Source organism: Mytilus californianus, unplaced genomic scaffold (assembly GCF_021869535.1).
Source record: "Mytilus californianus isolate M0D057914Y unplaced genomic scaffold, xbMytCali1.0.p SCAF_4, whole genome shotgun sequence".
NCBI lineage: Eukaryota > Metazoa > Mollusca > Bivalvia > Mytilida > Mytilidae > Mytilus > Mytilus californianus.
The window spans coordinates 21443863-21452419 of NW_026262690.1; the positions used below are offsets into that span (position 1 = coordinate 21443863).

General features: G+C 35.9%; 1 long non-coding RNA gene across 1 annotated transcript; it reads right to left on the reverse strand.

The window, feature by feature from the left end:
* Positions 1-7357: 7357 nt before the first annotated feature.
* Positions 7358-8309, reverse strand: LOC127737679 (uncharacterized). The gene is made up of 2 exons (XR_007999754.1): positions 8059-8309; positions 7358-7488 (listed from the first exon to the last, which is right to left on the reverse strand). It is a non-coding gene; the product is annotated as an uncharacterized LOC127737679 (long non-coding RNA).
* Between the last annotated feature and the right edge of the window lie 248 nt (positions 8310-8557).

Below are 8557 nucleotides of genomic sequence, written 5' to 3' on the forward strand. Positions count from 1 at the left end.
CCAGGAAAACTTAAGATTAATCAATGAACCATGAAAATGAGGTCATGGTCAGATGATAATTGCCAGACAGACATATACACCTTACAATAATTCCATACACCAAATATAGTTGACCTATTGCTTAGAGTATTAGAAAAACAGACCAGAAAACAAAAACATAACATTGAGCAATGAACCATAAAAATGAGGTCAAGGTCAAATAATACATGCCAGAATGACATGTACATCGTAAAATATTTTCATACACAAAATACAGTATTAGAATCAAAGCGCGAAAGCGCTGTAAAGGCAGTTAATTACAGGTTGTGTGTATTTTAATCCAGTTATATCATTATCTTGCATAGTACAGTGTACTTATCAGAGGTGGCTTTCAGTATTTAAGATTTAAAGTTCTCTAATGATATTGAACAAGTTATATGAATGTCATATTCTGAGCACAATATGAAGGTGATTTTTCTCACTTGTTTATGAACTAGTGCATTATGTCCAGTTTGTACCTTTTTTATCTATGTTTATAGTCAAATTAGTTATCAAAGGTACCAGGATTATAAATTAATACGCCGGACGCGTGTTTCTTCTACATAAGACTCATCAGTGATGCTCAGATCAAAATAGTTATAAAGCCAAACAAGTACAAAGTTGAAGAGCATTGAGAACCCAAAATTCCAAAAAGTTGTGCCAAATACGGCTAAGGTAATCTATTCCTTGGATAAGAAAATCCTTAGTTTTTCGAAAAATTCAAAGTTTTGTAACAGGAAATTTATAAAAATGACCATATAATTGATATTCATGTCAACACCGAAGTGCTGACTACTGGGCTGATGATACCCTCGGGGACGAAACGTCCACCAGCAGTGGCATCGACCCAGTGGTGTAAATAGTTATCAAAGGTACCAGGATTATAATTTAATACGCCAGACGCTCGTTTCGTCTACATAAGACTCATCAGTGACGCTCAGATGAAAATAGTTATAAAGCCAAACAAGTACAAAGTTGAAGAGCATTGAGGACCCAAAATTCCAAAAAGTTGTGCCAAATACGGCTAATGTAATCTATTTCTTGGATAAGAAAATCCTTAGTTTTTCGAAAAGTTTTGTAACAGGAAGTTTATAAAAATGACCATATAATTGATATTCAGATACTGTTTAAAATAGTTAGGCATTTTCTTTTTAGTAATAAGTAAATGTTATCAACTGTATTTTATTCAACTCTGCAAATGTGGTTTGTTACTGTTAAGTATGGATGATAGTTGTTTCATTGGCAATCATAACACATCTCCTTATTTATATAATGATCTATATTCAACGACCTCAGGTATAAAACAAATGTATGTAACTTAACTGTGATGGGAAACCTTTGACTTCTTTCTTTTATATAAACTTTTGATTTGGTACCATAGAACTAATATGTAGAATAAATGTACATTGCAACATGTCAACTCTTTCAATGACAATACTTTTTTTAGAAACTATAACTCCAAGCAAAATTATATTTCCAAGTTTAAAGTAATTTATGAATGAAAAACGGAGTTCTTAATTAAGAAATAAACTGATTCGCTGAGCGCAGCTGGATACACCCGCAGAGGTCCAACCCTGAACAGTTGGGGCAAAACTGGACACAATATTCAAGCTTGATACAGGTCTGAATTTGGATTGTAATTAAATATTTGACATATTATAGTTTCTGAATAAATGTAGTCAAAGAACTTGAAATCGGTTATATGAATTGAATTTATATTCAACAAGAAATTATTGTAACAGGATGCTGTTACGAAGTCTCCCAAACGAAGCTCCCATAATTCGTAATTCCCATGGTCGCCTGAAATTGGGCAAAGTCCAATGAAAATTGGTTTGGTCCAGTAAAGTTATATGCATTAGTGATACCTGGGGACTAACCCTGTATATCATTCAAATCATCTTGGCATGACAAACCAGAATATATATGGTTTAGGGGTGGGGATCTCTACCATTTACAAGATATTAGAACTTTCTCAAATGGCAGGGGGTGGGAGTGACCCCTGGGGACTAACCCTGTATTTCATTTGATGTGCTTTATCATGACAAACCAGAATATATATGGTTCAGGGGTGGGGATCTCGACCATTTACAAGATATTAGAACTTTCTTAAATGGCAGGGGGTCGGGATGACCCCTGGGGACTAACCCCATATATCATTCAAACCATCTTCGCATGACAAACTAGAATATATATGGTTTAGGGGTGGGGATCTTGACCACTTACAAGATATTAGAACTTTTTTAAATGGCATGGGGTGGGGGTGACCCCTGGGGACTAACCCTGTATTTCATTTGATGTGCTTTATCATGACAAACCAGAATATATATGGTTTAGGGGTGGGGATCTCGACCATTTACAAGATATTAGAACTTTCTCAAATGGCAGGGGGTCGGGATGACCCCTGGGGACTAACCCTGTATATCATGCAAACCATCTTAGCATGACAAACCAGAATATATATGGTTTAGGGGTGAGGATCTTGACCACTTACAAGATATTAGAACTTTCTTAAATGGCATGGGGTGGGAGTGACCCCTGGGGACTAACCCTGTATTACATTTGATGTGCTTTATCATGACAAACCAGAATATATATGGTTTAGGGGTGGGGATCTTGACCACTTACAAGATATTAGAACTTTCTTAAATGGCAGGGGGTGGGGGTGACCCCTGGAGACTAACCCTGTATTTCATTTGATGTGCTTTATCATGACAAACCAGAATATATATGGTTTAGGGGTGGGGATCTCGACCATTTACAAGATATTAGAACTTTCTCAAATGGCAGGGGGTCGGGATGACCCCTGGGGACTAACCCCATATATCATTCAAACCGTCTTCGCATGACAAACCAGAATATATATGGTTTAGGGGTGGGGATCTTGACCACTTACAAGATATTAGAACTTTTTTAAATGGCATGGGGTGGGGGTGACCCCTGGGGACTAACCCTGTATTTCATTTGATGTGCTTTATCATGACAAACCAGAATATATATGGTTTAGGGGTGGGGATCTCGACCATTTACAAGATATTAGAACTTTCTCAAATGGCAGGGGTCGGGATGACCCCTGGGGACTAACCCTGTATATCATGCAAACCATCTTAGCATGACAAACCAGAATATATATGGTTTAGGGGTGGGGATCTTGACCACTTACAAGATATTAGAACTTTCTTAAATGGCATGGGGTGGGAGTGACCCCTGGGGACTAACCCTGTATTACATTTGATGTGCTTTATCATGACAAACCAGAATATATATGGTTTAGGGGTGGGGATCTTGACCACTTACAAGATATTAGAACTTTCTTAAATGGCAGGGGGTGGGGGTGACCCCTGGAGACTAACCCTGTATTTCATTTGATGTGCTTTATCATGACAAACCAGAATATATATGGTTTAGGGGTGGGGATCTCGACCATTTACAAGATATTAGAACTTTCTCAAATAGCAGGGGGTCGGGATGACCCCTGGGGACTAACCCTGTATATCATTCAAACCATCTTAGCATGACAAACCAAAATATATATGGTTTAGGGGTGGGGATCTTGACCACTTACAAGATATTAGAACTTTTTTAAATGGCAGGGGGTGGGGGTGACCCCTGGGGACTAACCCTGTATTTCATTTAATGGGCTTTATCATTTAGAACATTTTCAATTAAAAAGATTGTGTCTATCACAAACGGTTTTCAATTTATAATCATTTGAAAATTTTTAAAAATAAAATCCCATAGGGTTCTATAGTAAAACCCACTTTTCTTTTTGCCCCTCAAAGTACCCCTTTATAAACCCCATTGCACAAACAAAACCCTGATTGCACCACTAGACATGTTAGTCTAACATATTGTGAAACCCTAATTTAATCTGACAAGCGGTTTAGGAGAACGGGTGCGGACAAGTTCAAATTTAAAAGCGGCGGAAGAAGAAGAAGAAGAAGAAGAAGAAGAAGAAGAAGAAGAAGAAGAAGAAGAATAATAATAATAATAAGAACTGAGCAAAAACAATAAGTCTTCCCAAACTTCGTTTGGGAGACTTAATTAAAGATTTCTTGCTGTTGTGCAATACACTGTGCTGTTGCGCAATACTTAATAAATCTGTTGCCAGACTATAAACAAATAAAGTTCAATTTCTTCTCAATGTCATATTTGAAATTTATGAAAATCTATTGACTATAGGGAGATTACATCAATAGCTATAAATAATTCACCAAAGTTTCATGTGAACTGCTTAAAGCATTTTTGAGTTGTTGTTCAACAAGAGTGCACACGCTGAAATGTGTCGCCTTCTTTACTAATCACTGATATTATGTTGATAGTCCTTAATATAAAGCTTTATTACAACTGTCACATAAACTTAACATTAACCAAGAAAACTAAACATTGACCAATGAACCATGAAAATGAGGTCAAGGTCAGATGAACCATGCCAGGCAGGCATGTACAGCTAACAATTCTTCCATACAACAAATATAGTTGACCTATTGCTTATAGTTTAAGAAAAACAGACCAAAACACAAAAACTTAACACTGAGCAATGAACTGTGAAAATGAGGTCAAGGTCAAATAAAACCTGCGCGACTGACATATAGATCATAAAATATTTCCATACTCCAAATATAGATGACCTATTGCATATAGTATTAGAAAAAAAGACCAAAACTCAAAATCTTAACTTTGACCACTGAACCATGAAAATGAGGTCAAGGTCAAATGAGACCTGCCAGCTAGACATGTACACCTTACAATAACTCCATACACCAAATATAGTAGACCTATTGCATACAGTATAAGAAAAACAGACAAAAACACAAAAAATTAACTATAACCACTGAACCATGAAAATGAGGTCAAGGTCAGATGACACCTGCCAGTTGGACATGTACGCCTTACAGTCCTTCCATACACTGAATATACTTGACCTATTGCTTATAGTATCTGAGATATGGACTTGACCACCAAAACTTAACCTTGTTCACTGATCCATGAAATGAGGTCGAGGTCAAGTGAAAACTGTCTGACGGGCATGAGGACCTTGCAAGGTACGCACATACCAAATATAGTTATCCTACTACTTATAATAAGAGAGAATTTAACATTACAAAAAATGTTAACTTTTTTTTCAAGTAGTCACTGAACCATGAAAATGAGGTCAAGGACATTGGACATGTGGCTGACGGAAACTTCGTAACATGAGGCATCCATATACAAAGTATGAAGCATCCAGGTCTTCCACCTTCTGAAATATAAAGCTTTTAAGAAGTTAGCTAACGCCGCCGCCACATCACTATCCCTATGTGGAGCTTTCTGCAACAAGTCGCAGGCTCGACAAAAACTGGAAAATCCCCCCTTTTTTAATGAATAAAACCCCACAACTCAGAAATGTAAAATCTAAAATTTATAAAATTCTAAAGGGAGCTTACGGATTGATAATTTAGTCTTAGATGCAAGATTTTTTTATCAGTTGTTAGTGGCTTTGAACTAGCTGTCAGTAACTGTGAGTACTCTCAGATCTGTACTTAGTGTCTTTTTGTTGTTTGGATGTACAACTACCCGACCACGTCCACTTGTATTTGTATTTATCCATCTGATGAGTTAAGCCTCTTTCAACTGATTTTTATAGTTCATTCTTATATTGTACTGTTACACCACTGTCCCAGGTTAGGGGGAGGGTTGGGATCCCGCTAACATGTTTAACCCCGACACATTCTGTATGTACATGTATGTGCCTGTCCCAAGTCAGGAGCCTGTAATTCAGTGGTTGTTGTTTGTTTATGTGTTGCATATTTGTTATATTCGTTCATTTTTTGTACATAAATTAGGCCGTTAGTTTCCTTGTTTAAATTGTTTTACATTGTCATTTCTGGGCCTTTTATAGCTGACTGTGCGGTATGGGCTTTGTTCATTGTTGAAGGCCGTACTGTGACCTATAGCTGTTAATTTCTGTGTCATTTGGTCTCTTGTGGAGAGTTGTCTCATTGGCAATCATACCACATCTTCTTTTTTATATTTACATCAACAGATATAAACAATTCACCAAAGTCAAGGTGAGACAACAAAACTTAGTGGTAAGATCTCTGAAATTTTTTACACGGTACAAGTTTTTCTCATTGTTGGAGATTGTACGGTGACAGTAACACCTGTAACTGCTTAAACCCATTTCTTATGCACTTTAGTTCGATAAACTCACTGAATATCATACCACATCTCCTTATTTTTATATGCATTACAATTTACATGTGCATGTAATTATAAATATATATATATCAGAACAAAATTCATTGCGTCACTTTTATTTATGCATCCTTTGGCACAATACAAGTTCTAAAATTACACAACATAAAACAACTAAATGTTATTTCAGATGAAAGTTTTGTTTCAGTTCCATTCATAGGATTTATTAGAATTTTTTATGTTTTGCCAAGTCCAATAATTCGCTCTATGTGCACATGTTAATTGGAGACTTTTCTGTCCCGTATAAGATGTATGGAATTAATTCTGTTTCTTTTTTTGAAAAAAGTTAGCAAACAAATCTTGCACATTAAAACCTTTGTCTGCCATCAATCTGTCACCTGTATCACATAATTGAACTATTCTACATCTTTCAACTATTTCATAGTCACTGGTAGAACCAACATACATGTATGCATTAGAGACATAGTTTACTAAACCACCAGGTGTCGAACATACAAGTATTTTCAGTGTTTCTGTTTTTATATGATGAAAAGGTTGCCTGAGCTCTAGGAGCTTTAGGTTTTATCACGGGATATTCTGTGCTGTCAATAATAATCCAAGTCGTAGGAAACTTTAATTTGAAGTTGGATGGTGAAAAATACCTGACTAAACCACTAGATGGCCAAGTGTTAGCCTCACACCACTGTTTAGACATAAAAACAATCCATGTATACACAATATTCTTAACACTAGATTCAATTTAGAATCTAGAAAGTTCAAAGTTGGTTGTATAATGCCTCAATTTCATCAAAGTCATAAAAAAACTGATTTTCAACTGACACCCTATCAATTTGAAAATATATATATCTCAAACAATGTGCTGCTGGACCAAGTGTGGTCAAAACAAATAAAAATTTAGTATACAACTCTAAACTGGTATAAAAATGCATGGCTGTGTCACGTGTCTTCATTTCAAAATTCTCTGCTGAAAACATAGGCATTGATGGTGTTTGCGTAATTCCATCTGTGAAGCTCAACATTAGCTCGGCAGTTGGTGGTGGAAGTCATAAAATAAATCCTTTTCTGCAGTATGAATGACTTCTTTAGGAAAACCAACTTTACAATCAAAACTTTCCTCTAGATTTCTACTACAATATTCATTAAGTTTAGTTCTTTTGTTTTCACAGGAAACTGCCCTGATTTTTCTTTTTGCGGACGATTCAGTCTCTTGCTTGGTCCAGGAAAATAGGCTGGGAATGGCAGTAGACTTAAGTCTCTGTATGGTGGGTTTGCGCCCTGAAAAAGGTTATAAAACATTAGTTTTTTGATAATTAAATGAACTTCCATTAGCAATGTATACTTTGTATTACCTGGCGAAATATTAACTAGATTTATTCATTACAATCTGGATAAAACTATGTTCACCTGATTCAATGTATGTTATGTAAATCCAAAGGACAAACAATGAGAGACTTATGCAACAAACGTACATTGTTTGTACCTAAATAACTATAATATAGATGAGAATATGTTATTGTTTTGTTCCTGTTAACATTGTCATTGATATTTTTCAAGAAAGTCTATGAGGCATAGCTTATGCATTCCTGTCATTACTACATTAGCATAATTACTGCTAAAATAATTCTCAGTATGATATACCTCTTGTAAGAAATCATTATAATTGTAGCAATCACCAAAAAATCGCAAACAGATCACATTGAATCGTAATCCAAAAAATTATGACGTCTTGAATTAACCACCCCCTTTTATTCTAAAACGATAATTGCGGTTGTAAACAGACTTTGGTTTATTCGCATGGCGATTACATATATAACTATATATTTCAAAAAGAAAATAGAGTTTTACCATGAATAGTTTCCTGCACGTAGTCTTTTTCGGTAAAATGTGCCTTGCAAACAACAGCTGATAATTTGAGATGGACTCCACGATTTCATCGTGTTCTCGTCCAATCTGCGTATTGGCCATGGCGTTGATCCAACTTTTCCTTCTTTTTAAGTCATTTGGAAATGCATGTCCTCCTCTTAAATGACATCCAGGTACACAACAACAAGTACTTGGCATCGTTAATTAAAAATGTAACTGACATAGTTGCACAGTGCAGAAACCTGAAGTTGAGGAACAGGATCGGCTACCACGGCGCCACCTATTCAGGAACGATAATTTGCTACTTTATGTAACTGCGAAATAACAATAACGTTAGACGGGTTCACGTGCATAAACAGAAATGCGCTTTAAATTGTATAATATAATTCATGTTCAGTCGACCTTTAATTATTATATCAACGACTGAAATGATTTATAAACATCTAGATTGCAGATAACACTCGAAATTAACCCGACCTCT